The sequence below is a fragment of the Ranitomeya variabilis genome, chromosome 3 (genome assembly GCF_051348905.1).
Source record: "Ranitomeya variabilis isolate aRanVar5 chromosome 3, aRanVar5.hap1, whole genome shotgun sequence".
In the NCBI taxonomy this organism is placed as follows: Eukaryota; Metazoa; Chordata; class Amphibia; order Anura; family Dendrobatidae; genus Ranitomeya; species Ranitomeya variabilis.
Genome location: NC_135234.1, coordinates 222,714,058 through 222,741,873, shown reverse-complemented (window position 1 = coordinate 222,741,873; position 27,816 = coordinate 222,714,058).

Below are 27,816 nucleotides of genomic sequence, written 5' to 3'. Positions count from 1 at the left end.
TGTGCGGTGTCACGGCCGTGGCATGCTATTAGGGACCAGCTGACATCGCACAGTCTGAAGAAGCCGTAGGGAGGGGAGTGAGAGGCGAGGATATGCACTGCGCACGGACACGGATCACAGGCCCGCGGTGGGATTACATTAGACGACACTGCGAGGCGGGATCTCGGCCAGCGCACCCGCACAGGCGCAGCCAGCCTGACACCAAATGATGTCAGAAGACGGGCAGCGCAAAATGTGTGCATGGCCAAGGGCTAACCTAACAGCGCAGGCTCCGGGACAGATTCAAACAACGCTGAGGAGGCGGCGCACGGCGCCAAGGGGGTAAAAATGATGGCTGTGCTGCGTCACACGACAAAGGAAAGTTCCACCTACCGGACGGTTTTACGCTGTGATGGGACACATTTCATAACTGTTAGGTTCCGCATGTGCAAGGAGCACCACGAAAAGAGGCACTTTTTCCCTTTGCATCATTACTGCTGCACAAGGTGGCTCCTTCAGTAACAAACGCCTGGGGGGGGGGGGGGACAGGTTCCCTTAAAGTAAACTTGTTGTGACTGCGTGGCGGTCGCAGTACACGTTGCCGTATACACAGCAGGGGAACAGCTGGCGGTGCTGAACCCCACTAACACATTGGCGAGGTGTTTGGCTCTGTGCGTACAGCACTTCTGGACGGCAACTGGCGGTGTTGGAGCCCAGGGACAGGTGGAGGAGGAGGAGGTTGGAGGAGGTAGGAGGGATTGCCACACACACAGCAGGGGAACAGCTGACGTTACTGAACCCCAATAACAGAGGAGGGACTGTTGACTGTGCGTACAGCACTTCTGGACGGCAACTGGCGGTGTTGGAGCCCAGGGACAGGTGGAGGAGGAGGAGGTTGGAGGAGGTTGGAGGAGGTAGGAGGGATTGCCACACACACAGCAGGGGAACAGCTGACGTTACTGAACCCCAATAACAGAGGAGCGACTGTTGACTGTGCGTACAGCACTTCTGGACGGCAACTGGCGGTGTTGGAGCCCAGGGACAGGTGGAGGAGGAGGAGGTTGGAGGAGGTAGGAGGGATTGCCACACACACAGCAGGGGAACAGCTGACGTTACTGAACCCCAATAACAGAGGAGGGACTGTTGACTGTGCGTACAGCACTTCTGGACGGCAACTGGCGGTGTTGGAGCCCAGGGACAGGTGGAGGAGGAGGAGGTTGGAGGAGGTAGGAGGGATTGCCACACACACAGCAGGGGAACAGCTGACGTTACTGAACCCCAATAACAGAGGAGCGACTGTTGACTGTGCGTACAGCACTTCTGGACGGCAACTGGCGGTGTTGGAGCCCAGGGACAGGTGGAGGAGGAGGAGGTTGGAGGAGGTAGGAGGGATTGCCACACACACAGCAGGGGAACAGCTGACGTTACTGAACCCCAATAACAGAGGAGGGACTGTTGACTGTGCGTACAGCACTTCTGGACGGCAACTGGCGGTGTTGGAGCCCAGGGACAGGTGGAGGAGGAGGAGGTTGGAGGAGGTAGGAGGGATTGCCACACACACAGCAGGGGAACAGCTGACGTTACTGAACCCCAATAACAGAGGAGCGACTGTTGACTGTGCGTACAGCACTTCTGGACGGCAACTGGCGGTGTTGGAGCCCAGGGACAGGTGGAGGAGGAGGAGGTTGGAGGAGGTAGGAGGGATTGCCACACACACAGCAGGGGAACAGCTGACGTTACTGAACCCCAATAACAGAGGAGGGACTGTTGACTGTGCGTACAGCACTTCTGGACGGCAACTGGCGGTGTTGGAGCCCAGGGACAGGTGGAGGAGGAGGAGGTTGGAGGAGGTAGGAGGGATTGCCACACACACAGCAGGGGAACAGCTGACGTTACTGAACCCCAATAACAGAGGAGGGACTGTTGACTGTGCGTACAGCACTTCTGGACGGCAACTGGCGGTGTTGGAGCCCAGGGACAGGTGGAGGAGGAGGAGGTTGGAGGAGGTTGGAGGAGGTAGGAGGGATTGCCACACACACAGCAGGGGAACAGCTGACGTTACTGAACCCCAATAACAGAGGAGGGACTGTTGACTGTGCGTACAGCACTTCTGGACGGCAACTGGCGGTGTTGGAGCCCAGGGACAGGTGGAGGAGGAGGAGGTTGGAGGAGGTAGGAGGGATTGCCACACACACAGCAGGGGAACAGCTGACGTTACTGAACCCCAATAACAGAGGAGCGACTGTTGACTGTGCGTACAGCACTTCTGGACGGCAACTGGCGGTGTTGGAGCCCAGGGACAGGTGGAGGAGGAGGAGGTTGGAGGAGGTAGGAGGGATTGCCACACACACAGCAGGGGAACAGCTGACGTTACTGAACCCCAATAACAGAGGAGGGACTGTTGACTGTGCGTACAGCACTTCTGGACGGCAACTGGCGGTGTTGGAGCCCAGGGACAGGTGGAGGAGGAGGAGGTTGGAGGAGGTTGGAGGAGGTAGGAGGGATTGCCACACACACAGCAGGGGAACAGCTGACGTTACTGAACCCCAATAACAGAGGAGCGACTGTTGACTGTGCGTACAGCACTTCTGGACGGCAACTGGCGGTGTTGGAGCCCAGGGACAGGTGGAGGAGGAGGAGGTTGGAGGAGGTTGGAGGAGGTAGGAGGGATTGCCACACACACAGCAGGGGAACAGCTGACGTTACTGAACCCCAATAACAGAGGAGGGACTGTTGACTGTGCGTACAGCACTTCTGGACGGCAACTGGCGGTGTTGGAGCCCAGGGACAGGTGGAGGAGGAGGAGGTTGGAGGAGGTAGGAGGGATTGCCACACACACAGCAGGGGAACAGCTGACGTTACTGAACCCCAATAACAGAGGAGCAACTGTTGACTGTGCGTACAGCACTTCTGGACGGCAACTGGCGGTGTTGGAGCCCAGGGACAGGTGGAGGAGGAGGAGGTTGGAGGAGGTAGGAGGGATTGCCACACACACAGCAGGGGAACAGCTGACGTTACTGAACCCCAATAACAGAGGAGGGACTGTTGACTGTGCGTACAGCACTTCTGGACGGCAACTGGCGGTGTTGGAGCCCAGGGACAGGTGGAGGAGGAGGAGGTTGGAGGAGGTAGGAGGGATTGCCACACACACAGCAGGGGAACAGCTGACGTTACTGAACCCCAATAACAGAGGAGGGACTGTTGACTGTGCGTACAGCACTTCTGGACGGCAACTGGCGGTGTTGGAGCCCAGGGACAGGTGGAGGAGGAGGAGGTTGGAGGAGGTAGGAGGGATTGCCACACACACAGCAGGGGAACAGCTGACGTTACTGAACCCCAATAACAGAGGAGGGACTGTTGACTGTGCGTACAGCACTTCTGGACGGCAACTGGCGGTGTTGGAGCCCAGGGACAGGTGGAGGAGGAGGAGGTTGGAGGAGGTTGGAGGAGGTAGGAGGGATTGCCACACACACAGCAGGGGAACAGCTGACGTTACTGAACCCCAATAACAGAGGAGCGACTGTTGACTGTGCGAACAGCACTTCTGGACGGCAACTGGCGGTGTTGGAGCCCAGGGACAGGTGGAGGAGGAGGAGGTTGGAGGAGGTAGGAGGGATTGCCACACACACAGCAGGGGAACAGCTGACGTTACTGAACCCCAATAACAGAGGAGCGACTGTTGACTGTGCGTACAGCACTTCTGGACGGCAACTGGCGGTGTTGGAGCCCAGGGACAGGTGGAGGAGGAGGAGGTTGGAGGAGGTAGGAGGGATTGCCACACACACAGCAGGGGAACAGCTGACGTTACTGAACCCCAATAACAGAGGAGCGACTGTTGACTGTGCGTACAGCACTTCTGGACGGCAACTGGCGGTGTTGGAGCCCAGGGACAGGTGGAGGAGGAGGAGGTTGGAGGAGGTAGGAGGGATTGCCACACACACAGCAGGGGAACAGCTGACGTTACTGAACCCCAATAACAGAGGAGGGACTGTTGACTGTGCGTACAGCACTTCTGGACGGCAACTGGCGGTGTTGGAGCCCAGGGACAGGTGGAGGAGGAGGAGGTTGGAGGAGGTTGGAGGAGGTAGGAGGGATTGCCACACACACAGCAGGGGAACAGCTGACGTTACTGAACCCCAATAACAGAGGAGGGACTGTTGACTGTGCGTACAGCACTTCTGGACGGCAACTGGCGGTGTTGGAGCCCAGGGACAGGTGGAGGAGGAGGAGGTTGGAGGAGGTAGGAGGGATTGCCACACACACAGCAGGGGAACAGCTGACGTTACTGAAACCCAATAACAGAGGAGCGACTGTTGACTGTGCGTACAGCACTTCTGGACGGCAACTGGCGGTGTTGGAGCCCAGGGACAGGTGGAGGAGGAGGAGGTTGGAGGAGGTAGGAGGGATTGCCACACACACAGCAGGGGAACAGCTGACGTTACTGAACCCCAATAACAGAGGAGGGACTGTTGACTGTGCGTACAGCACTTCTGGACGGCAACTGGCGGTGTTGGAGCCCAGGGACAGGTGGAGGAGGAGGAGGTTGGAGGAGGTAGGAGGGATTGCCACACACACAGCAGGGGAACAGCTGACGTTACTGAACCCCAATAACAGAGGAGGGACTGTTGACTGTGCGTACAGCACTTCTGGACGGCAACTGGCGGTGTTGGAGCCCAGGGACAGGTGGAGGAGGAGGAGGTTGGAGGAGGTTGGAGGAGGTAGGAGGGATTGCCACACACACAGCAGGGGAACAGCTGACGTTACTGAACCCCAATAACAGAGGAGCGACTGTTGACTGTGCGTACAGCACTTCTGGACGGCAACTGGCGGTGTTGGAGCCCAGGGACAGGTGGAGGAGGAGGAGGTTGGAGGAGGTTGGAGGAGGTAGGAGGGATTGCCACACACACAGCAGGGGAACAGCTGACGTTACTGAACCCCAATAACAGAGGAGGGACTGTTGACTGTGCGTACAGCACTTCTGGACGGCAACTGGCGGTGTTGGAGCCCAGGGACAGGTGGAGGAGGAGGAGGTTGGAGGAGGTAGGAGGGATTGCCACACACACAGCAGGGGAACAGCTGACGTTACTGAACCCCAATAACAGAGGAGCGACTGTTGACTGTGCGTACAGCACTTCTGGACGGCAACTGGCGGTGTTGGAGCCCAGTGACAGGTGGAGGAGGAGGAGGTTGGAGGAGGTAGGAGGGATTGCCACACACACAGCAGGGGAACAGCTGACGTTACTGAACCCCAATAACAGAGGAGGGACTGTTGACTGTGCGTACAGCACTTCTGGACGGCAACTGGCGGTGTTGGAGCCCAGGGACAGGTGGAGGAGGAGGAGGTTGGAGGAGGTAGGAGGGATTGCCACACACACAGCAGGGGAACAGCTGACGTTACTGAACCCCAATAACAGAGGAGGGACTGTTGACTGTGCGTACAGCACTTCTGGACGGCAACTGGCGGTGTTGGAGCCCAGGGACAGGTGGAGGAGGAGGAGGTTGGAGGAGGTAGGAGGGATTGCCACACACACAGCAGGGGAACAGCTGACGTTACTGAACCCCAATAACAGAGGAGGGACTGTTGACTGTGCGTACAGCACTTCTGGACGGCAACTGGCGGTGTTGGAGCCCAGGGACAGGTGGAGGAGGAGGAGGTTGGAGGAGGTAGGAGGGATTGCCACACACACAGCAGGGGAACAGCTGACGTTACTGAACCCCAATAACAGAGGAGGGACTGTTGACTGTGCGTACAGCACTTCTGGACGGCAACTGGCGGTGTTGGAGCCCAGGGACAGGTGGAGGAGGAGGAGGTTGGAGGAGGTTGGAGGAGGTAGGAGGGATTGCCACACACACAGCAGGGGAACAGCTGACGTTACTGAACCCCAATAACAGAGGAGCGACTGTTGACTGTGCGTACAGCACTTCTGGACGGCAACTGGCGGTGTTGGAGCCCAGGGACAGGTGGAGGAGGAGGAGGTTGGAGGAGGTAGGAGGGATTGCCACACACACAGCAGGGGAACAGCTGACGTTACTGAACCCCAATAACAGAGGAGCGACTGTTGACTGTGCGTACAGCACTTCTGGACGGCAACTGGCGGTGTTGGAGCCCAGGGACAGGTGGAGGAGGAGGAGGTTGGAGGAGGTAGGAGGGATTGCCACACACACAGCAGGGGAACAGCTGACGTTACTGAACCCCAATAACAGAGGAGCGACTGTTGACTGTGCGTACAGCACTTCTGGACGGCAACTGGCGGTGTTGGAGCCCAGGGACAGGTGGAGGAGGAGGAGGTTGGAGGAGGTAGGAGGGATTGCCACACACACAGCAGGGGAACAGCTGACGTTACTGAACCCCAATAACAGAGGAGGGACTGTTGACTGTGCGTACAGCACTTCTGGACGGCAACTGGCGGTGTTGGAGCCCAGGGACAGGTGGAGGAGGAGGAGGTTGGAGGAGGTAGGAGGGATTGCCACACACACAGCAGGGGAACAGCTGACGTTACTGAACCCCAATAACAGAGGAGGGACTGTTGACTGTGCGTACAGCACTTCTGGACGGCAACTGGCGGTGTTGGAGCCCAGGGACAGGTGGAGGAGGAGGAGGTTGGAGGAGGTAGGAGGGATTGCCACACACACAGCAGGGGAACAGCTGACGTTACTGAACCCCAATAACAGAGGAGGGACTGTTGACTGTGCGTACAGCACTTCTGGACGGCAACTGGCGGTCTTGGAGCCCAGGGACAGGTGGAGGAGGAGGAGGTTGGAGGAGGTAGGAGGGATTGCCACACACACAGCAGGGGAACAGCTGACGTTACTGAACCCCAATAACAGAGGAGGGACTGTTGACTGTGCGTACAGCACTTCTGGACGGCAACTGGCGGTGTTGGAGCCCAGGGACAGGTGGAGGAGGAGGAGGTTGGAGGAGGTTGGAGGAGGTAGGAGGGATTGCCACACACACAGCAGGGGAACAGCTGACGTTACTGAACCCCAATAACAGAGGAGCGACTGTTGACTGTGCGTACAGCACTTCTGGACGGCAACTGGCGGTGTTGGAGCCCAGGGACAGATGGAGGAGGAGGAGGTTGGAGGAGGTAGGAGGGATTGCCACACACACAGCAGGGGAACAGCTGACGTTACTGAACCCCAATAACAGAGGAGCGACTGTTGACTGTGCGTACAGCACTTCTGGACGGCAACTGGCGGTGTTGGAGCCCAGGGACAGGTGGAAAAGCAGAGGAACACAATGTAGGCCGAAGCCTGAGAAAGTCGAAAGGGAACCTTTAACCCCCCCCCAAGGCGTTTGTAGCTGAAAGAGCCAGCTTGTGCAGCACAAAAGATGCAAAAAGAAAAGGTGGCTCTTTTCATTATGCTCCTTGCAAACACAGAACTAAACACTTATAAAATGTGTCCCCTGCAACCGTAAAACCGTCCCGGAGGTGGGACTTTCCTTCGTAATGTGACGCAGCACAGCCGTCATTCCTACCCCCCCGGCGCCGCGCACCGGCTCCTCAGCGTTGTTTTATTCCGTCCCGGAGCCTGCGCTGTTATGTTATCCCGTGGCCAGGCACACTTAGCGCTGCCCGTCTTCTGGCATCATTTGGTGTCAGGATGGCTGCGCCTGTGCGGCCGCGCTGGCAGAGAGCCCGCCTCGCAGTGTCTTCTGATTTAATCCCACTGGGGGCCTGGGATCCATGGACATGCGCAGTGCATATCCTCGCCTCTCACTCCCCTCCCTACGGCTTCTTAAGACTGTGCGGTGTCACGGCCGTGGCATGCTATTAGGGACCAGCTGACACCGAACAGTCTGAAGAAGCCATAGGGAAATGAGTGAGAGGTGGAGGTTCAGATATGCACTGCGCATGTCCATGGATCCCAGGCCCCCAGTGGGATTAAATCAGAAGACACTGCGAGGCGGGCTCTCTGCCAGCGCGGCCGCACAGGCGCAGCCATCCTGACACCAAATGATGCCAGAAGACGGGCAGCGCTAAGTGTGCCTGGCCACGGGATAACATAACAGCGCAGGCTCCGGGACGGAATAAAACAACGCTGAGGAGCCGGTGCGCGGCGCCGGGGGGGTAGGAATGACGGCTGTGCTGCGTCACATTACGAAGGAAAGTCCCACCTCCGGGACGGTTTTACGGTTGCAGGGGACACATTTTATAAGTGTTAAGTTCTGCGTGTGCAAGGAGCTAAACAAAAATAGCTACCTTTTCCTTGTGCAGCATTACTGCTGCACAAGGTGGCTCTTTCAGTAACAAACGCCTTGGGGGGGGGGGGACAGATTCCCTTACATTTCAGTTGTTGTGTCAGCGTGGCGGTCGCATGACACATTGCCGGCTACACAGCTGGGGATCAGCTGACGTTACTGAAACCCAATAACACTGGGTCGTATGTTTTGACTGTGCAGACGGCACTTCTGAGCCTCAACTGGCGGTGTTGGAGCACAGGAATTTAAGTTCAGGTGGTAGAAAGATGAACACAACAGGAGACCTGGATAACGTATACAGTGACCTAATTATTTAATCAGGAGGAGGAGTGGCAAATTCCTGCGAGATCCAGGCCTTGTTCATTTTCAGGAAAGTAAGCCGGTCAACGTTATCGGAGGATAGTCGCATGCGACGGTCAGTTAGTACACCACCTGCAGCACTAAAGACACGTTCCGATAATACACTGGCCGCAGGGCAAGACAGCACCTCCAATGCATACTGGCTTAGCTCTGGCCATGTATCCAGCTTTGAGACCCAAAACTTGAAAGGGGAAGAGCCGTCTGGGAGTACAGCAAGAGGGCAAGACATGTAGTCTGTCACCATCTGACGGAACCGTTGCCTCCTGCTGACTGGAGCCGTCTGTGATGGTGTAGACTTTTGTGGGGGGCACAGAAAACTTTGCCACAGTTGGGCCATACTGGTCTTGCCTTGGGCAGAGGCACTGCTTCTGCTCCCTCTTTGTGCAGAGCCTCCACCACTGCCTGGACGCACTGAGCTGCTTTGGAATGCACTAGCAGCACTTCTCTCAGTTGGAATGGAGAAGATGATGGAATTGACCAGTGTGTCTTGGTACTCCCGCATTTTTTGCTCACGGTTCAACGGTGTGATGAGGCTTTCTACGTTGTCCCGGTAGCGAGGATCGAGGAGGGTGAACACCCAATAATCAGACATGTTGAGAATGTGGGCGATGCGGCGGTCGTTTCTCAGGCACTGCAGCATGTAATCCACCATGTGCTGCAGACTGCCAACTGCCCAAGAAACGCTGTCCCCTGCTGGAGGCGTGATCTCTGCCCGCTCGTCATCACCCCACCCTCGCTGTACACACTGAGTACTGGACAATTCGGTAACTCCCTCCTCTGGACGGATGTCTTCCTCCTCCATTGACTCCTCCTCATCCTCCTCACAAACTGTCCCCTGCCTAAGCGTTTGTGAGGAACCACGTGGCGCTGACTGTCCAGAAGATGATGGAAATGGTGAATCCTCATCCTCCACCTCTTCCACAACATCATCCCTTAGCGCTTGCAGTGATTTTTCAAGCAGGCAGATAAGGGGGACAGTCATGCTGACTAGTGCATCATCTGCACTCGCCATCCGCGTGGAATAATCAAAGGGACGCAAAACCTGGCAGACGTCATTCATAGTGGCCCACTCTGTGGTTGTGAAGTCTGTACGGCGCTGACTGCGACTTTTTTGCGCCTGAAGCAGCTGGTACTCCATTACAGCTTGCTGCTGCTCACACAACCGCTCCAACATATGTAACGTGGAATTCCACCTGGTAGGTAGGTCACATATGATGCGATGTTCCGGCAGGCGGTGTTGGCGCTGCAGAGCCGCAATGCGCGCTTTTGCCGTGCTGGAACGCCGCAAGTGAGCACACTCTAGGCGGACCTTGTGCAGCAGTGCATCAAGATCCGGATAGTCCCTCAAAAAGCTCTGCACGACCAAATTGAGCACATGTGCCAGACATGGGATGTGAGTGAGGTTGCCGAGGCCCAGAGCTGCCACCAGATTTCGGCCATTATCACACACTACCATGCCTGGCTGGAGATTCGCTGGCACAAACCACACATCGCTCTCCTGCTTGATGGCATTCCAGAGCTCCTGCGCTGTGTGGCTACGATTCCCCAAAAAAATTAATTTCAAGACGGCCTGTTGACGTTTGGCCACGGCTGTGCTCATGTCGGTCGTAACAGGTACACGTTCATCACGGGTCCATGTGGAGGTGGACTGTGACGGCTCCTGCAGCGATGATTCTGAGGAACTGGTGTAAGAGGAGGAGTCAATGCGTACAGAATGGATTCCTGCAATCCTTGGAGTGGGCAGGACACGTCCTGCGCCACTCGCACGGTCTGTACCCGGCTCAACGACATTAACCCAATGGGCAGTGAGGGAAAGGTATCGCCCCTGTCCATGTTGACTGGTCCACGCATCGGTGGTGAGGTGGACCTTGCTACTGACGGCGTTCAGTAGCGCGTGTTTTATGTGTCCCTCCACATGCTTGTGCAGGGCAGGGACGGCTTGCCTGCTGAAGTAAAAGCGGCTGGGCACATTGTACTGTGGGACTGCCAATGACATCAAGTCACGGAAGCTGTCAGTCTCCACCAGCCTGAATGACAGCATTTCCAGTGAAAGAAGTTTGGCAATGCCTGCAGTCAGAGCCTGTGCTCGTGGGTGGTTTGACGAGAAAGGCCGCCTTTTCTCCCATGCCTGTACTACCGATGGCTGTAGACTGGGCTGGGAGTGTGTGGATGACTGGGAAAGTGGTGCTGCGGGTGGAATTACAGCGGGTCTCTGGACAACAGGGCCAGAGGTTCTTCCACGGCGATCCTGGGAGGAAGCCGAACCAGCTGCGTGTGAGCTAGAGGAAGAGGCAACACGAGCTGAAGAGGTGGTAGCTGCCGCTGTTGGTTGGCCTACCTCTTCAGTGTGTTTTTCTAACAACGCCGGGTGCCTGGTGCGCACATGTTTCCACATGTTGGAGGTATTGAGGCTGCTGACATTTCGACCTCTTTTGACTTTGTGATGACACACGTTGCATCTGACATAGCAAATGTCATCTGCAACTGTGTCAAAAAAGGACCAGGCACTGCAAGTCTTGGGAGCGCCCTTTTTGGCTTTTGGAAGAGACATGCTCCTAACGGGTGCCAAAGCGGAGGCTGCAGGATCCGCAGTCTTCCCCCTCCCTCTCCCTCTTTGGGCCGTACGGGGAATCTCTTCCTCAGAGCTGCTCCCACCACCTTCCTGTCCCTCACGCCAAGATGGGTCGAGGACCTCATCATCTACACTACCCTCTGCCCCCAACTGCTCCTCCTGGGTAGTCTCAGCAGCAGAGCACGCACCAGTAAGTGGCACCTGAGTGTCATCATCAGCTGATGCGGCCTGCGATGTGGTGACCGGAGCCACTGGCCCACCCGCCTCTTCAGAGGAAGACAGAAAAAGCTGTTGGGCATCACTGCACCCTGCCTCTTCTTCCATTTCTCCAATGCTGCTTGGCTGGCCCCCTGTTTCCAAGCCAAGAGATTCAGAGAACAGAAGTAGAGACGGCTCCTGTCCTGGGCTCTCTGTCTGCCTGGGCAATTTGGCAGGTGGTGAAGAGACAGATGGCTGCTCTCCAGTGCTCTGTGTCTGAGAGGATGTGGCACTAATGGAAGTTGATGCATTAGCTGCCATCCATCCGACAACGGCTTCAATTTGGTCTTCACGCAGCAGCGGTGTACGGCGCTCTGACACAAAGCTGCGCATGAACGACTGTTGCCTGGTGAAAGTGGGTGCTGATGAGTCACCGGTGCCCGCAGCAGGCACAGAATCCCCACGTCCCCTCCCTGCTCCGCGCCCACGCCCACGTGCCTTACTCACTGCCTTCTTCATCTTGGTTGACTGATAAAGATAAGCAGAAAAGTACTAACGGATTTGTGTGCTTATTCCTGAGCAACTCCTCCTAACAGGTATAAGAAACACTAATTTTCTAAAGTGTGGACTAGACTTTAATATGAGCTAATGTGGCCTACACAAATGTAAAGTGGTGTAACTGGTGTGTTTGGTGAACTTTATTATTTATTTCTTTTTTGGGGGCTGAACTGACAACAGATAGAGCTGCAGTCACACAGAGACCGTGCAGACAGACGTAAACGGCGCTGCAAGGCCCAAAAACCCTCCTCTACTTTATCCTATGTAGTGTTTTTCCACAAATTAGCTGGAGACGGGTGGAAAGACACTAATAGGATTTTTTTAAATTAATTAGCAGCAGACTACACTACTTGAAAAAAAATTAAAATTGATTTGGCGGTATGACGCAGTGAACAACCCTGAGCTGGAGACAACCAGGCTACGGCTGCTCACAGACTACAGGGCGAGCTGCAGTCACACGGAGACCGTGCAGACAGCCGTAAACGGCGCTGCAAGGCCCAAAAACCCTCCTCTACTTTATCCTATGTAGTGTTTTTCCACAAATTAGCTGGAGACGGGTGGAAAGACACTAATAGGATTTTTTTTAATTAATTAGCAGCAGACTACACTACTTGAAAAAAAATTAAAATTGATTTGGCGGTATGACGCAGTGAACAACCCTGAGCTGCAGACAACCAGGCTACGGCTGCTCACAGACTACAGGGCGAGCTGCAGTCACACGGAGACCGTGCAGACAGCCGTAAACGGCGCTGCAAGGCCCAAAAACCCTCCTCTACTTTATCCTATGTAGTGTTTTTCCACAAATTAGCTGGAGACGGGTGGAAAGACACTAATAGGATTTTTTTTAATTAATTAGCAGCAGACTACACTACTTGAAAAAAAATTAAAATTGATTTGGCGGTATGACGCAGTGAACAACCCTGAGCTGCAGACAACCAGGCTACGGCTGCTCACAGACTACAGGGCGAGCTGCAGTCACACGGAGACCGTGCAGACAGCCGTAAACGGCGCTGCAAGGCCCAAAAACCCTCCTCTACTTTATCCTATGTAGTGTTTTTCCACAAATTAGCTGGAGACGGGTGGAAAGACACTAATAGGATTTTTTTTAATAAATTAGCAGCAGACTACACTACTTGAAAAAAAAAAAAAAAAAAAACAGTATGAGGCAATGAACCACCCTCCCTGAACTGAATACAACCAGCTATGGATGGCCTATGTGGCTGCACTCAGACTAGAGAGTGGGCTGCACTCACACACACACACACACAGACCTTGCAGATCGCTGTGAAAACAGCGCTACAAGGCAAAAGCAAGGTGACTAGTAGGTGAACACAGCGGTTGCTAAATTAGCCTTTGGAAAGCACAAAGAAGCAAATCGCTATCTCTAAACTGTCCCTCAGTCAGCAAACAGCGTCCTGTCACTAACTGAATTCACAGCAGAGTGATCGCAAAATGGCGCCAGCGACTTTTAAACTGCATCATGACATCATTTCAGCAGCCAATCACAGCCTTGCCAGTACTTTCATGCCCTCCATGCTAAACAGGATGTGCCCACACTTGGAATCATTCTCATTGGCTGAATTTCTGAATTTTGAATCTTGGAACTTCCGATTCTGGTATCCGATACGCGGCAAGTATCGGAATACCGGTATCGGAATTCCGATACCGCAAGTATCGGCCGATACCCGATACTTGCGGTATCGGAATGCTCAACACTAGTCGACACTTCTTTTGCGAGAAAAGCCATGCCAACCCTCCACCAGCATGTAAAAGACTGCATTGTCCATGCACTCTGGCAATCTGTGAGTACAAAGGTGCACCTGACAACAGACGCATGGACCTGTAGGCATGGCCACGGAAGGTTACGTGTCCATTACGGCGCAATGGGTTAATGTGGTGGATGCATGGTCCACAGGGGACAGCCTACTAAGTCTGTCTGCAGTCCCTAATTCAAATTGTCCTCCACTGTCTAAATCTGAGCTTCAACCTTCTGGCTCTCATTAAGTGCTTTTTTTAAAAAAAATTGGTGGTTGGTGCCTAAAACCTCTGTTTGCCGCTCACTGGTGTTCTCCTCAACTGTATAAAGCTGAGCTTCAACCTTCTGGCTCTCATTAAGTGCTGTTTTTTAAAATATTGGTGGTTACGGCCTACTAACGGTGTCTGCCACTCCCTGGTGTTTGTCCTCAACTGTATAAAGCTGAGCTTCAACCTTCTGGCTCTCATTAAGTGCTGTTTTTTAAAATATTGGTGGTTACGGCCTACTAACGGTGTCTGCCACTCCCTGGTGTTTGTCCTCAACTGTATAAAGCTGAGCTTCAACCTTCTGGCTGTCATTAAGTGCTGTTTTTAAAAAAATTGGTGTTTGGGGCCTAATACCTCTGTTTGCTGCTCACTGGTGTTCTCCTCAACTGAATAAATCTGAGCTTCAACCTTCTGGCTCTCATTAAGTGCTGTTTTTTAAAAAATTGGTGGTTAGGGCCTACTAACGGTGTCTGCCGCTCCCTGGTGTTTGTCCTCAACTGTATAAAGCTGAGCTTCAACCTTCTGGCTCTCATTAAGTGCTGTTTTTAAAAAAATTGGTGGTTGGGGCCTAATACCTCTGTTTGCCGCTCAATGGTGTTCTCCTCAACTGTATAAAGCTGAGCTTCAACCTTCTGGCTCTCATTAAGTGCTGTTTTTTAAAAAAATTGGTGGTTAGGGCCTACTAACGGTGTCTGCCGCTCCCTGGTGTTTGTCCTCAACTGTATAAAGCTGAGCTTCAACCTTCTGGCTCTCATTAAGTGCTGTTTTTTAAAAAATTGGTGGTTACGGCCTACTAACGGTGTCTGCCACTCCCTGGTGTTTGTCCTCAACTGTATAAAGCTGAGCTTCAACCTTCTGGCTCTCATTAAGTGCTGTTTTTTAAAATATTGGTGGCTACGGCCTACTAACGGTGTCTGCCACTCCCTGGTGTTTTTCCTCAACTGTATAAAGCTGAGCTTCAACCTTCTGGCTCTCATTAAGTGCTGTTTTTTAAAATATTGGTGGTTACGGCCTACTAACGGTGTCTGCCACTCCCTGGTGTTTGTCCTCAACTGTATAAAGCTGAGCTTCAACCTTCTGGCTCTCATTAAGTGCTGTTTTTTAAAAAATTGGTGTTTTGGGCCTAATACCTCTGTTTGCTGCTCACTGGTGTTCTCCTCAACTGAATAAATCTGAGCTTCAACCTTCTGGCTCTCATTAAGTGCTGTTTTTAAAAAAATTGGTAGTTAGGGCCTACTAACGGTGTCTGCCGCTCCCTGGTGTTTGTCCTCAACTGTATAAAGCTGAGCTTCAACCTTCTGGCTCTCATTAAGTGCTGTTTTTAAAAAAATTGGTGGTTGGGGCCTAATACCTCTGTTTGCCGCTCACTGGTGTTCTCCTCAACTGTATAAAGCTGAGCTTCAACCTTCTGGCTCTCATTAAGTGCTGTTTTTTAAAAAAATTGGTGGTTAGGGCCTACTAACGGTGTCTGCCGCTCCCTGGTGTTTGTCCTCAACTGTATAAAGCTGAGCTTCAACCTTCTGGCTCTCATTAAGTGCTGTTTTTTAAAATATTGGTGGTTACGACCTACTAACGGTGTCTGCCACTCCCTGGTGTTTGTCCTCAACTGAATAAATCTGAGCTTCAACCTTCTGGCTCTCATTAAGTGCTTTTTTTAAAAAAATTGGTGGTTGGGGCCTAATACCTCTGTTTGCCGCTCCCTGGTGTTGTCCTCAACTGAATAAATCTGAGCTTCAACCTTCTGGCTCTCATTAAGTGCTGTTTTTTAAAAAATTGGTGGTTACGGCCTACTAACGGTGTCTGCCGCTCCCTGGTGTTTGCCCTCAACTGTGTAAAGCTGAGCTTCAACCTTCTGGCTGTCATTAAGTGCTTTTTTTCAAAAAATTGGTGTTTGGGGCCTAATACCTCTGTTTGCCGCTCCCTGTTGTTTGTCCTCAACTGTATAAAGCTGAGCTTCAACCTTCTGGCTTTCGGCCTATAGTATCAGATATTAAACAGCATTTGGCCTTCAACTTTGGTTGCGGCCTACTAACGGTGTCTGCCGCTCCCTGGTGTTTGTCCTCAACTGTATAAAGCTGAGCTTCAACCTTCTGGCTCTCATTAAGTGCTGTTTTTTAAAAAATTGGTGGTTACGGCCTACTAACGGTGTCTACCGCTCCCTGGTGTTGACCTCAACTGAATAAAGCTGAGCTTCAACCTTCTGGCTCTCATTAAGTGCTGTTTTTTAAAAAGCTTGGTGGTTATGGCCTACTAACGGGGTCTGCCGCTCCCTGGTGTTGTCCTCCACTGTATAAAGCTGAGCTTCAGTCTTTAGGCTTTTGGCCTATAGTAGCAGATATTAAACTGCATTTGGCCTACTAGTGTGGTTGGGCCCTTAAAACAGTGTCTGCTGCTCCTGGGTTTGCTACTCCACTGAACAAAGCAATGCCGCCTGTTTAGTCCTGTTACCAATTTTGAACTGCATTTAGCCTACTTTATTCTTTGGCCCTATATCTGTGTTTCCTCCTCATCCTGCCCATTGCCCAGCCACTGCTAGATGAGTCTGCTGGTACATTGACCTAGACCACTACATTCCCCTTGCACTCTACACAGCCAGAATCTGACCCTGCTGAAAGTAAGGTTTCCCTTCCCGCATGTTATACCACCTTACACAGGGACAAAGAGGAAGGTGCAGATGAAAGTGCAGGTTCCTTCATAAGGTGGGGGGGCATACTCGTTGGCGACATCACTGGCACAGGACCCCTCAGAGTACGCAAAAGTGTCGCTGCTGGTGGGAGGCGCCCCCGCCGTGCAAACACACCGCTGTACTTTGAGGTGCCCTGTGCCAGTGCCAATGCCAACGAGTGGGCCCCCCCTGCTTGCTTAGGATCACAGCACTTGCAAACTTGACATACTTACCTCTCACTGCTCCACCGCCGTGACGTAATCCACGTTTCCTGGGCCCACTAAAACCTTGAACCAGCCCTACCCCCCACAACTTTTGCCAAATGACCCCCAATTTCCAATGCCCAACTATTATTATAAAGTTAATTAAGATTGACAAGCTTCAGAAACAAGAATGGATGTTTTTGGCATTAAAATGGGCACTGTAGGTGTTTTCCTGGCCTCCACTCACTGTCGACTATGCTTCCCCATTGACTTGCATTGGGTTTCGTGTTTCGGTCGATCCCCGACTTTTAGCGATAATCGGCCGACTGCACTCGACTCGACTCTGGACAAAGTCGGGTTTCGCAAAACCCGACTCGATCTTAAAAAAATGAAAGTCGCTCAACCCTAGTCACCACTGCTTACTGGTCCCGCTCAACTCTTTGATCAGCTAGACACTGGATAAGGGAAGACCCGCCTCAGTCAATAATTGGCTAGCTCAGTTACATGTCTGCATTGGATGTCATTTTGTCAAAATTGCTAACCAAACTAATGGTAATACAAAACACTAATACCATATACCCCTTGACCGCAGATGCAGCTTTTTTAACTGCAGTTATTAAGGAGCCCAATTCCCCAGGGCTGCTTTTTAACGGCATTGAGTAATAAGAGAATAGCACCACCCAGTGACTGCAATTCCCTCGAATGACAGCTGTAAATGATAGCTAACACCATGCAGCTGCCCTGGCCAGTATTGTTACTGATCAGGGCTGGTTAACCCTTTAAATACCATTGACAGTTGTATCTAAGTGGTTAAAAGGGTGTTCAAAAGTGGTTAAAAGACTCCAATTGGTAGGATAGACTACCTGAGATCATAATCTCAGGTGCTGATCATTACCATGGTATCATGAGGTTCTCTTATGGCCTCTGGGTATGGTGACCTGTAAGTTTCTGCTATAAGCAGGGTCTCACAGTATCTATCAGTTAGTTACTGATGGGTCTAATGCACGGCACTACACGAGTACTGCAATGCATGAGACCAATGACTAAAGTACAAAATATGCATGTCCCACAGTTGGACTAAGTGAAAAGTGAAAAAAGTTAAGTAAAATGTGAAAAAAGTAAAAAAAAATCCACAAAAATAGCACACACAAATCAGGAAAATGCAGCATTTGCGTTAAAACAAAAATTAGCAAATAAAAAAAGTGCACAAAATTGGTATCACTGCGTGCAGAACAGCCACATCTATAAAGTTGAAATGTTATTTATTCCGTATGGCGCACACGGTAAAAAAGAAATTAAAGACATGTCACTTTTTCATCATACTAACACAAAAAAAAAATTGAATAAAAACTGATGAAAATGTCAAATGTAAAAAGAAGTGGCATAAATGAAAACTCCAAACTGGACTGCAAAATACAAGCTCTATTAATTATTTGGAAAATTAATATTAAAAGCTACAACTTTCAGAATATGGCGATGCAAATACAAATTAATTTTTGTAAAATATTGTTTTAGTCTGTAAAAGTAGCAAAACATAAGAAAAAAATATAAAACTGGTATTGCTGTAATTGTACTAACCCGACGAGCAAATCAGTTTTATCAGTTACCCCATGGACCACTCAAAAAATGAAAAATGACAATAAGTGAATTGCTGGTTTTTGATCATTCTGCATCCGAAAATCTGAATAAAAAGTGATCAAAAAATGTTATGTACCCCAAAATGCCACCACAAAGATCCAATCATTAACGCAAAAAAAAGCCCTCACATAGAACTGCTGACCAAAAAATCAAAACATTACAGCTCTCAGAATATGGCGACGAGAAAACGATTTTATGTAAGAAAAAATAATTTTTACTGAGTGAAAGCAGCAAAGCATAAAAAAACTTAATAAATCAGGTAGAATAAAGGCTTCTTTTCACTAATAACTAGAGATGAGCGAATATTTCAATGTTTGGTTCGGTTCATGATCGCCGCATTTGCAATATTCGCCGATTTAATCAACAAGTTTTGCATTTTTTATTGTTACTCTCATCACCATCAGTGACAGGCAAATTCCCATGTAACAATAAAAAATGCAAAACGTGTACCCACATATTACCAACAAATATAGTCCGCATACCAAACACAAATCAGGAATATAAGGTCATGGATTTCTTTTCATGTACAGGTCCTTCTCAAAAAATTAGCATATAGTGTTAAATTTCATTATTTACCATAATGTAATGATTACAATTAAACTTTCATATATTATAGATTCATTATCCACCAACTGAAATTTGTCAGGTCTTTTATTGTTTTAATACTGATGATTTTGGCCTACAACTCCTGATAACCCAAAAAACCTGTCTCAATAAATTAGCATATTTCAACCGTCCAATCAAATAAAAGTGTTTTTTAATAACAAACAAAAAAAACCATCAAATAATAATGTTCAGTTATGCACTCAATACTTGGTCGGGAATCCTTTGGCAGAAATGACTGCTTCAATGCGGCGTGGCATGGAGGCAATCAGCCTGTGACACTGCTGAGATGTTATGGAGGCCCAGGATGCTTCAATAGCAGCCTTAAGCTCATCCAGAGTGTTGGGTCTTGCGTCTCTCAACTTTCTCTTCACAATATCCCACAGATTCTCTATGGGGTTCAGGTCAGGAGAGTTGGCAGGCCAATTGAGCACAGTAATACCATGGTCAGTAAACCATTTACCAGTGGTTTTGGCACTGTGAGCAGGTGCCAGGAAGCATGAAGTGCTCCAAAATCTCCTGATAGCTAGCTGCATTGACCCTGCCCTTGATGAAACACAGTGGACCAACACCAGCAGCTGACATGGCACCCCACACCATCACTGACTGGGTACTTGACACTGGACTTCAGGCATTTTGGCATTTCCTTCTCCCCAGTCTTCCTCCAGACTCTGGCACCTTGATTTCCGAATTACATGCAAAATTTGCTTTCATCGGAAAAAAGTACTTGGGACCACTTAGCAACAGTCCAGTGCTGCTTCTCTGTAGCCCAGGTCAGGCGCTTCTGCCGCTGTTTATGGTTCAAAAGTGGCTTTACCTGGGGAATGCGGCACCTGTAGCCCATTTCCTGCACACGCCTGTGCACGGTGGCTCTGGATGTTTCCACACCAGACTCAGTCCACTGCTTCCTCAGGTTCCCCAAGGTCTGGAATCGGTCCTTCTCCACAATCTTCCTCAGGGTCCGGTCACCTCTTCTCGTTGTACAGCGTTTTCTGCCACATTGTTTCCTTCCAACAGACTTACCATTGAGGTGCCTTGATACAGCACTCTGGGAACAGCCTATTTGTTGAGAAATTTCTTTCTGGGTCTTACCCTCTTGCTTGAGGGTGTCAATGATGGCCTTCTTGACATCTGTCAGGTCGCTAGTCTTACCCATGATGGGGGTTTTGAGTAATGAACCAGGCAGGGAGTTTTTAAAAGCCTCAGGTATCTTTTGCATGTGTTTAGAGTTAATTAGTTGATTCAGAAGATTAGGGTAATAGGTCGTTTAGAGAACCTTTTCTTGATATGCTAATTTATTGAGACAGGTTTTTTGGGTTATCAGGAGTTGTAGGCCAAAATCATCAGTATTAAAACAATAAAAGACCTGACAAATTTCAGTTGGTGGATAATGAATCTATAATATATGAAAGTTTAATTGTAATCATTACATTATGGTAAATAATGAAATTTAACACTATATGCTAATTTTTTGAGAAGGACCTGTACATCCTCCAATGTGGTGTACATGATACAATGTACAAGGTGCCCTGGAGGTATCTATATTGGGGAAACCATGCAAAAACTACAAACAGGGTTGAATCTATACAGACACACAATCAGGAATGAAATGGACACACCGGTGGGAAAACATTTATTTCTCTGGACCTGGACACTGTATGACAGACTTATAAGTCTTAATACTAAAAGGCCATTTTAAAGATGACAGAGAAAGAAAAATTTGGGAATTCAAACTGATAAAGATGATCAATTCTTTGACACTAGGACTCAATTTAACACCTGGATTTATGACTCACTACATGGATACAATTCACACCTCCACTAGATGGACTCCATATAACTAAGGTCACCTCTCCATTTGTAAAAAAAAAAAAATTCCTAATTTGATTTCCTTAGCTTATCTTTAGGAGGCATCACCCCTCCCACCTCATGAACAAATGTCCTACTGTAGTATCTCTTAAATGTTGTGCCTTTTTCTTATTTTGTCATCAATGGGCAGAGAAGTATTCACAACGATCTTCTATCTGTTTAATAAACTGTAAAGCGCTGCAGAATATGTTGACGCTATATAAATAAAGATTATTATTATATATACATATACAGGTGCATCTCACAAAATTAAAATAACAGCAAAAAGATAATTTATTTCAGTTCATCAATATAAAAAGTGAAACTCGTATATTAGATAGAATCATTGCAAACAGAGTGATCTATTTCAAGTGTTTATTTCTGTTAATGTTGTTGATTATGGCTTACAGCCAATGAAAACCCAAAAGTCATTATCTCAGTAAATTAGAATACTTTATAACACTGGCTTGAAAATGATTTTAAAAAACCCTTAATGACTGCCAATACGACTTTTAACTGACCTTAGAGATTAGAGAATAGCATCCCCAGACATTTGACAATCCAGAAGCTGTCGGCTGTACACTATATCTGACAACTTGCTGCATCAGCCATGATCAGAGTTTGCGCCATCCAAATCTGTTTATCACTAGAAGTCCCAGAAATTTCCAGCTCCCCCCTGAAGTCCTGAAAGAGGGTCAAATGACCCTAGAGGTACCGTTACACTAAACGACTTACCAACGATCATGACCAGCGATACGACCTGGCCGTGATCGTTGGTAAGTCGTTGTGTGGTCACTGGGGAGCTGTCACACAGACAGCTCTCTCCAGTGACCAACGATCAGGGGAACGACTTCGGCATCGTTGAAACTGTCTTCAACGATGCCGAAGTCTCCGGGTAACCAGGGTAAACATCGGGTTACTAAGCGCAGGGCCGCGCTTAGTAACCCGATATTTACCCTGGTTACCATTGTAAAAGTTAAAAAAAAAACCACTACATACTCACATTCTGATGTCTGTCACGTCCCCCGGCGTCAGCTTCCCGCACTGCCCTGCGCTTAGTAACCAGATGTTTACCCTGGAAACAAGTAAACACATCGCTGGATCGGTGTCACACACGCCGATCCAGCGATGACAGTGGGTGATCAGTGACCAAACAAAGGTCCTGATCATTCCCTACGACCAACGATCTCCCAGCAGGGGCCTGATCGTTGGTCGCTGTCACACATAACGAGATCGTTAAGCGGGATCGTTGCTACGTCACCAAAAGCGTGACGTTGCAACTATATCGTTAATGAAATCGTTATGTGTGAAGGTACCTTTAGTCCAAACTGACAACTCTGATGGCTCCAATTAGCATCCTTTCATTTGTAAATGTGCCCTTCACTGTATGCACCCAAACGAAAGAAGGCCATCTACATTCTCAGCAGCATGCACAGCGTGGTTGAGACTGAGGATACCAACAAAAGGAAGCCAAACACGGTCACACAATACAACCATACAAAGTGCGGTGTGGATGTAATGGACCAAATGGTGCGGGAGTACACCGTGCGTGCAGGAACACAGAGATGGCCAGTCGCCGTGTTCTACAACATGATTGACATGGCAGCACTGAATGCTCATGTTCTTTATCAGGCATGCACTGGGGTGCAGGAGAGACGGGTGGACTTCCTGGTTGAGCTTGCAAAAGAGTTAGGTGGCTCTCATGTGACTGAAAAGAAGGCACGCAAGGAGGTGTCCATTAACTGATCAATATTTCTGCATTGATGACAATTTATTTTCTTAACCTAAACCACATTTCGGATGGTATCAGCTTTCAAAAGAATAATTTATACAACCATTGGATGAATTTAATATCAGGTTATAAGCTTTTATTTACATAACATTGATAAGCGACATAGCTTCTGTCAGTGAGTGTAGTTATGTTTGTTTTTCACTAGCATTTTGCTATAAGAATCTTAACCTCCATCAGTTTTTATTGCATTTGAGAAAAAACTGATGAAATGTTGACTATACAAACTGAGACACTGACAAAACACTGATGAAAATCTGATGAAAATCTGATTCTGCACACAGAGGGAAATTGGTCCTATTTTTTCTTGAACATGAAAAATGGATATTAGTTTCAGGTCTCAGGCCTTATTTAAATTAGAGTGGATTCAGTCCATGTTTTGTTGATGTGCACCACAGAACCATTATAGCGAAGATGCCAGTGTACATTGCCATTTTTTCATGCTGACTGATTAATTGTCGGAGAGGAAAAAATATCAGTATCCAATATTTTAGTCCATTTTACAGACTAGAAAAATGTATGTAATGTTAAGGCATTTCCACCAACAGTCTGTAATGTAGATGAGCACATAAAGTGGCACATGGTGCCAATCACATCCACAATTTCCAGACATGACTGGGTTATATTTTTATACTAAACATGGCCTTAGGGCCATGTGTAGCAGTCAGCTCATTACCACCATTACTTAGTCGCAATGTATAGTAGCAATCTAAAGGTGATATAATTTTCTTTATTTTTAAATAAATTTAAAATAAAGTTTTAAATAAATTTCACTTTGCTATTGTGACGCCCGGGAGACCGAGGTACCCAGCACCAGATCAAAGAGGTCAGTCTCTTGAGGGGGATGTCACTAGTGGCTTGACCCGGTGCTGTGGCCTCAGGCGATGCACAGTGCAAGGGATATCATGAAGGAACAGACACTTACTTGATCAGCAGCAGGTCCTCTCAGCTGTGATGACCCCGATCCTGGATCGATAGCTATTGTCCAAATGAAAGACTGAGGCGCTGAAACGTTTAACCAGTTTACTTCAACAAAAAGGGATTTGCAACCAATACTGTCACCGGAGTCTGTATAAGAACTCTGAATTACTTTGACCCTGTCAGGATTTCCACCTCTTATTATGCGCAGTTTCTGTATGGCCCTGCTGCTGTATGTGAACTGGCTGCCGACCCAATCTGCCTCTTCTGTGCTCTAGTTCGACGGACAACCTGAGTCCTTTTTGTTGGCTTACCCCCTTTGGGAGTACCGCTGAACTCTGTGTCTGTTGCTGCGTCTTACCCTGGTGAAGCTGATATCACCTCACTTTCTTCCGGTTGCTGTATTATATATAACGAATATAGCCACGGATCCGGTATCCGTCTCTGCGCCTATTTTGGGTAGAAATTATTGCTACCCGGTTCTCACAATGTCCTTTTTCTCTATTCCTCTTTTCCTACTATGGGTATTACAGGTCTATAATCCGTCATAGGGCTGTTAGGAGTTCAGTTATACGACCTCTCACTTTCAGCTCCTCAACCCAACTGCCAGTCCTTTTCTCAGACCAGAATAGATCAAGGGGAGTCTCTGGAGCTCCCCCTTCTGGCCGGAGATGGTAGTGCAGTCTTGCTATTTTAATATTTGTATTTGGTGTCAATAACTATTTTTGTGGCAAATACCCCTAGGGGCGCCACACTCCCCCTTAGTTAAGAACAGTACTCTGGGACTGTGGAACGATAACATTTTGAAATAACAATTGATATGTACAGAGTCTTAAAAATGAAAAGTTACAAAAACCACTCAAAGAAACAAAAAAAATGGAATTCTGTAAAAAGTCACTTCAAATAGCGTCCATTAATACAGTTTTATCCTTGAAGGTACTACGAAGCAAACTTCACAAAGCAGTCTTTCCGGAGCTTTGATTTAGTGTTTCCGGGCTGATAAAAGTTCAAGAATATGCAAGAAGTTCATACAGGTAAGTCTCTGTAGGTACTGGGCTTAAACGTTACAGAACGATAACAATGACTATAGTCTTATAGTTGGTAATCTGCATACCTGGCCGGTAATTGACCCTGGGTACTACGCTGGGATCTACGTAATAGCGGTGTCTCTTTATGTGGTGTACTACTGTCTACTGCGGATATAGTATCTGCCCTCTCTGCTATAGATAATTCCACCACTATGGGGTTGGCAAGTCCACCGTGAATGGGATCACTCCGATCAGGAATCTGTTCTTCCTGACCTGGAACCCCTTGTAGTATGGGGTCAGCCTCTTCCTGTCTTGGGACTTCTAATATTGGGTTCGGTGTTGGATAAAATGCCACCATGGGAACCACTACTGCACCATGGTATGTTAGTAGGGTTTTGGGAAAGTCTCCTATACAGGTGTGATACATTTCCTCCTCTTTTTCCTTTACTGGTTGAACCTGTATAGGTTGAATAACTTCTGATTCTGGCTGGACAACTTCTGGCTCTTTCAACGTTTCCAGACATAATTTAAGATTGTCTCTTGACACTAGTACAGATGTTAAACCTCCGTTTTTGCTAATGAGACACATTTTAGGATTATCCATTCTTGTTGGTAAAACTGTGTAGGGTACGGCTTCCCATTGATTATCCAGTTTATTGGTTTGACGATTCCTCTTGAGTACTTGGTCACCCGGTCTTAATGGAGTTGCTAGAGCATTCTGGTTGAAAGTTCGCTCTTGTCTTTCTCTGGTTTGCTGGAGGCTTCTTTCCACACTCTCTTGCACTTGGTGATACTGCTTTTGCTGTACGACATCCCAATTGGAGTCTTGAACTTCTGCGTCTGGTTTCAGAATTCCCATTTCTAGATCGATTGGCAAATGGCTGGGTCTTGCACGCATAAGATAAGCTGGGGTGCAGTTGGTAGAGCTCACCGGGACATGATTATACAGATCCACCAAGTCAGGCAATTTCTCTGGCCATTGATTCCTTTCCGTTTCAGGTAAAGTCTTTAGTAGGTCTATCACAATATGGTTCATCTTCTCACATAAGCCGTTTGTTTGCGGATGATAGACCATCGTCCGGATCTTTTTGCAACCATACATATTACAGAATTCTCTGAAGATCTCTGATTCAAAGGCTGTACCCTGGTCAGTGAGAACCTGTTCCGGATATCCATGGGGTCTACAAAAGTACATTTGGAACGCTTTGGCTGCTGTTTTTGCAGTTAGATCTTTTACAGGTACTACTACTAAGAAGCGTGAATAATGGTCCACGATGGTCAAGGCATAGACATAACCGGACCGGCTCGGTATCAACTTCACGTGGTCCATGGCTACCAGTTCAAGTGGTTGTTTGGTGATTATGGGCTGCAGTGGTGCTCTTTGGCTCTTTTGATCGTTCCTTCTGAGGTTGCACGGGCCACAGTTTCTACACCACTGTTCGATTGATTTTCTCATCCCGACCCAATGAAATCTTTCTCTCAGAAGTACTTCTAGCTTTTTCCAACCAAAGTGACCAGCACCATTGTGGTAAGCCTCGAGGACCATCTTCACATCTTGTTTAGGCACGATAATCTGCCAAACCAATTCATGTGTTTTCGGATTGGTGTATTTTCTGCAGAGTTTCCCTTGATACAGGAACATTTTGCCTCTCTCTTTCCAGAGTTGATGCGTCTCTTCTGGGGCATCCTCATCGGGATATGCACTTTGCTCAGTCAATAGTTCCTTCACTAGCTTCACAGCCGGATTGCTATCTTGGGTGTCAGCCGTCTATGACTGACGATGTTTTGCCTTGGGCTGATGAAAGGCTGGTAGTTCAATTTCTTCAAGCTCCCCGTTTCTTCTTCTACATCTCTCAAGTGTGGCATCCGGGATAGGGCATCGGCATTTCCATTCTTGCGACCTGCTCGATACTTGATCACGAAGTTGTTATTAGATAACCGGGCTATCCATCGCTGTTCTAACACACCTAGTTTAGCCGTGTCTAGGTGGGTCAATGGATTGTTGTCAGTATAGACAATAAATTCTGCACCAGTCAAATAGTGTTTGAAACGTTCAGTCACAGCCCAAACTACTGCCAGTAGCTCCAATTTGAAGGAACTATAATTTTCTGAATTTCTTTCAGTAGGCCGGAGTTTTCTACTTGCAAAGGCGATGACTTTCTCCCGACTTTCTTGCTTTTGTGACAGCACCGCTCCCAATCCCACATTGCTGGCATCGGTGTAGAGGATGAAAGGTTGATGGTAATCCGGGTACGCCAGAACTTCTTCTCCGGTTAGTGCTTTCTTTAGTTGTTCAAAGGAGTCTTCTCTTTCATCGTTCCACTGAAAAGGAGGGTTTCGGTTTGAAGGTTTCTTCGTCTGCCCTATCAAAGCATCTTGCAAGGGCGCTGCCAATTTGGTAAATCCTTTTATAAATCTACGATAGTAACCCACTAATCCCAAGAATTGCCTCACTTCTTTTGCGTTGGGAGGTCTTGGCCAATCCCTTATGGCAGTTATTTTCTCGGGATCCGGTGCTACTCCCTCCGAACTCACGATGTGCCCTAAGTATTGTACCTTTGGCTTGAGAAGGTGACATTTGGATGGTTTGATTTTCATACCATACTAGGATAAGGCTTCGAACACCTCTGCCAGGTCTGTTAAGTGCTGTTCGTAAGTCTTTGAGTAGACGATCACATCATCTAGGTACAGGAGGACGGTCTCGAAGTTCTTGTGTCCGAGGCAACATTCCATCAGTCGCTGGAAAGTACCGGATGCGTTGCAGAGTCCAAACGGCATGCAATTAAATTTGCTTAGACCCATTGGTGTGGTGAATGCCGTTATTTCTTTATCTCTCTCAGCCACAGGGACTTGCCAAAACCCGCTTGTTAAGTCTAAGGTGGAAAAATAATTAGCAGATTTCAAAGCAGTCAAGGACTCTTCTATCCTAGGCAAGGGATAGGCGTCTTTATGGGTGATATTATTAATCCGCCGGTAGTCTACGCACATTCTCATGGTTCCGTCCTTTTTTTTGACAATCACCAGAGGGGCCGCCCAAGGGCTACAACTATCTCTTATTACCCCGGCCTGTTTCATCTCTCTCAGCATGTCCTTCGCGCATTGATAGTGAGCGGGCGGTATGGGTCTATATCTTTCTTTTTTCGGGGGATGGTCACCGGTGGGGATTGTATGTTCCACCCCTTCTATCCGTCCGAAGTCCAATGGGTGTTTACTGAAGACCTGTTCATATTCC